Source organism: Syngnathoides biaculeatus, chromosome 13 (genome assembly GCF_019802595.1).
Source record: "Syngnathoides biaculeatus isolate LvHL_M chromosome 13, ASM1980259v1, whole genome shotgun sequence".
Lineage (NCBI taxonomy): Eukaryota > Metazoa > Chordata > Actinopteri > Syngnathiformes > Syngnathidae > Syngnathoides > Syngnathoides biaculeatus.
The window spans coordinates 22,933,784-22,938,167 of record NC_084652.1 but is presented as its reverse complement, the minus strand read 5'-3'; positions in this window follow the sequence as shown (position 1 = coordinate 22,938,167).

Genomic DNA, 4,384 nt, shown 5'->3' with positions numbered 1-4,384 from the left:
CAATTCATCCGGATCGTTGGACTTCGTCAACAGCCGCGTCCGGCACTCCTTGAAAGCCCGGGGAATGACTCCACGGACCAACCAGGTCATGTACAGCCGTGTCAGTTGCTCACCCCGGGAATCCCAGTCCAACAGCGCCCTCTTGCTGATCCTGTCTGGTCCCGGGGCCATGCAGTTCTTCAATCTAGCCAGGTTATCCATCACCTCTTCTGCCAAAATCGGACCATGGAACTCCCAGTTGTCGGTGTTAGCTTTCGTCCCGAACTCCCCAAGCCCCCGGAATGGCTCCCCTGCCTCCCATCTCTGCCGGAACGCCTCGTAGATTTGTTCGACAGGTAGAGCACAGGACAAGTGGTGCGAGTCTGGCCTGATCCCGTGAGAACAGGTATTGGTGTTCCCGGTAATCACGCCGTCTTTGGGTGAGACACCCAACTGCCTGGTTCTGTTCCCGCACTACTCTCCTGGTTCCCCGTGGGCCGGTCCTGTCCCTTTCCCAGCTAAGAGATAATGTCAAACGCAGAGGTTTCGACCAGAAGAGGATTCTGGTCAACGTCCCTGACTAGAGCAGCAATGGCCCTGATCTCCTCACGGTCTTAAATCTCGCCACCTCCCTCCAATACCATCCTAATCTTCGCCCCTGCCAGGACCAGAGGCGAGCACGGTGAGGTTGACACAGGTTGTGTCTCGAGGCTTGGTGCATGGTCCTCACCAGCCCCGACATCTAAGCCATCGCCTGCCACGTCAATGCGCAGGAGTCTCCTCTTACTCCTCACCTGTTCGGCCGTCTTACCTCCTCCAAGCCTATTCGTGATAAGCCTGTTCGAGGTGGCTGATCCCCCGACTTCCCTGACAAGTCGGATCAGCTCTTGCACCTCTTGCACACTCCAGAGCTTCGTTCCTTTGACCCCCTCCACTTTCTCAACCTTCCTTGCCTTCCTCCGCTCATTCCACCCCGCCACGTGGACATGCCCCTTATGCTGGGAGATGCCAAAGTCCGTAGCAAAGACGGATCCGCAGAGCTCACAGTTGAACTCCCCCCCACTGCTCTCTTCTACCACGGCCCCCTTCCACTTAGGCACATAGCACACGATGGAGTGACTGTTGGCGTTTGACCTCCCACATTTGCGGCAAACATGCAAAACAGAGGCACTCGCGTGCCGGATCGCAAAATGCTTTCCAAGCATACAAATACCCACTATCTGCACTCCACACAGCGGGCAGTCCGGGCTTTGGTCCGGCAAGAAAACTCTTACTTCATTGGAGGTGGAAGCCACCTCCTCATCAACTTCATTCCCAGAGGGGGTCTCGGTCACGACCTACAAAGATGTGCCTGCTGTCTCAACGACCTGGTCATGTTGTGGATCCAACACGACTCCTTCGGACTCTACCCTCATTGCCCAGCCCTCCGTAGTCATTAATTCGGACTCCACCGAGGATACTCCATTCAACCTACTCGGTCAGGTCCACCCGAATCCCCCGGCTACACCATTCAGTCTCCCGGACCTGCGTTCCTATTGACGTGGACTTCCCTGGGTAGGAGATCTCGTCGTCAGTGCCGACGGACACTGACCGTGTTTGGACCCGGTGCTTCCACCTAGGGCACTAGGTAGTTTGGTTCGCGCTTTCCAGACATGTCCAACTCTAAACATGCTGGCGAGACAGCTTCGTGTACACAGGCACAGCCCCGCCTCTAGCTGCTCTGGCACCCATTTTGATACGCCAGAAGGGTGGTACTGGTCGGTAATTCCATCTGCAACTTCCATAGTGTTTGTGACCAAAGTAAGGGGGATAGCTGGTCAGGCGCACCCCTGGGGTGGGACAGGCCAAAACTTAGCCGACAAGGATCCAAGACAAGTCCCAGACTTACCAGCGGGATCACGTGGAGGTGCGGCCATGTAACTACTGCTCCTCGATCTAAGGGATTGACTAGCCCAGGGTCAACCCACCGTTTAGTGACCAAGGACTCTGGCCGGACCACCAATGACAAACCGGCCCCGGCCTTTCCGCTCTCCCTCGGAAGTGGTACTGAGCATGGGCCTTAGTCAAGAGAGAGTCAGAGAGTCATAGTGTTATTTTATGGAATTTGTCATTGTTCCTCCTCCAAACACAGCAAGTGGAATTAAAGCCCAAGGGGCATCCCTATAAACATTGTAAAAAAGATATTGTAGTGAAAAATACATATAACATTAGTCACTTCAATGTCTATATGAAAAAATAGATGTGAGCGGAGAGCGCGTCATCCATGCGCAAAATTGCAGAAGTGTCATTCTACGATATCCAAGTGGTCGCCATATTAGCTGTGTCCTCCATCTGTGACGTCACCCGGACATTCGCCAATGAAAACATGCGGTGAACCCAAACTATGGGAGACAAACGGGCCCCTTCTGCTACGGGAGCTCTTTTCAAAAAGGGGAACACCACACAACCGAGTGAAATTACCGGGGCAATTTTACACGATTGTTTGAAGCCCTCGGGGCAATATTACACTATTGTTTCGAGCCATATTCAGATGATATGCGATCACGGCCAAACCGCATCCCTGTCCGATCCACTTCCGCGGCGGAGATTAGCCATCGCAGCAGGCCGGTGTGGCTTATGACGGAGCCGAGCCGTTCTGCTTTGGGGGGGGTGTTCATAGACGCGCAGTACTGAGCAACACAGTCGAGCCGGGGCGCTGTATGCATGCACGTGGCTGAGTGATGCATTCTTGGCTGGGTTCTTCAGAGCCACCCCGTCCCCAAACCCTGACGCGCAGCCTTTGCAGAAGCAGTGATCCCCTAACACGGCGTCCCAGCCGGTGTGGCTGATTTTCTGCGCTGTGGTGGCATAAAATGGAGCCGAGCCGTGCAGCTTTTAGAGGTATGTACAAAGCCGCCGCAGTACTTGTTGAACACTGTTGAGCCGGGGAGCATTACTGCCTACCTGTTATTCGGAACACACAAAGCTCTCGTCCTCTCCACCCGTGCAATCCATTTTTCACAACAAACCAGGTCTCTTGCAAACTTATGAAGGCTAAATCCATTCTCCCGAGTGTTCAAGCAATTTCCAGCAATGCAATTTTGGCTAACACGAAAGAACAATGAGCTACCTTAATTAGTCTACATGGGGGCGCTGCTGTCCTTTACGTCACATCCTGCTTCTTCTTGAAAAAAAAATCCCTTAAGAGGATTTTGATGGTAGGAGTTACAAAAAGCTGTATAAGTCAAAATCATGTTTTGTTGTGAAAAAAAAGCATGGGCCCATATTGGCTGATGTTTTTTTCAATAATACCACACGTAAAACATCAATTTCATGACAGGAGCCCTTTAAGAACACAAAGTTCTATTTTGGTCTCATCTGACTACATAACTTTCTCCCATGACTCCTCTGCTTCGTCCAAATGGTCTTGGGAAAACCTAAGAGAGGCTTGGGCATGTGCTAACCCTAAACCTAACCCTATTTAAGCGGGTGAACCTTCCGTGCCATGCATGATTTTAAACCATGACGTCTTAGTGTGTTACCCAGAGTATCCTTGGAAACATTGATGCCATGTCTCTTTTGGGTATTGACCTCACATTTCTCAAGATCATTGATACGCCACGAGGTAAGATCTTGCTTGGTGCCCCAGTCCGATGGTGATTGACAATCCTGTTTAGCTTCTTCCATTTTCTAATAATTGCTCCAACAGTTGATCCTTTTTTACCAAGTAGCTTGGAAATTGCCCCGTAGCCGTTTCCAGGCTTGTGGAGGTCAACAATTTTTTATCTGGTATCTTTGAACACCTCTTTGGTCTTAGCCACGTGATCTTACTGAATGTGTGGGGTGAACAGGTGTCTTCATGCAGCTAACGATCTCAAACAGGTGCCTCTAATTTAGAATCATAAGTGGAGTGTAGCTTCACTTTTTAGAGATAGACTAACAGGTCTTTGAGGGCCAGAATTTTTGCTGATTGGCAGGTGTTCAAATACTTATTTGCAGCAGTAACATACAAATAAATTATTAAAAAAAATACATTGTGATTTCCAGATTTTGTTTTTAGATTACACTACATCTCTTACAGTGAACATGCACCGAAGATGGAAATTTCAGACCCCTCCATGATTTCAGTGGGAGCACTTGCAAAATTACACGGTGTTCAAATATTTATTTTCCTCATTGTCCCAACGACTACATTATTGTTGTCCACTGGGGAGTCAAAAAAAAAAGAACCATTCAGGACTTTTCGGTGCTTGTGTCTATGGGTTTGCCTTTATGACAAGCCACCAGACACGGAAAAGACTTTCTGTGCGGCATACTATCATGTTACTCAAGCGCGGGGCACAATATATAGAAATACTGCATACTATGTAAAAGTTTATTCCATTTCATTGAAACATATCTGAATATATAATACATATAGTCGCAC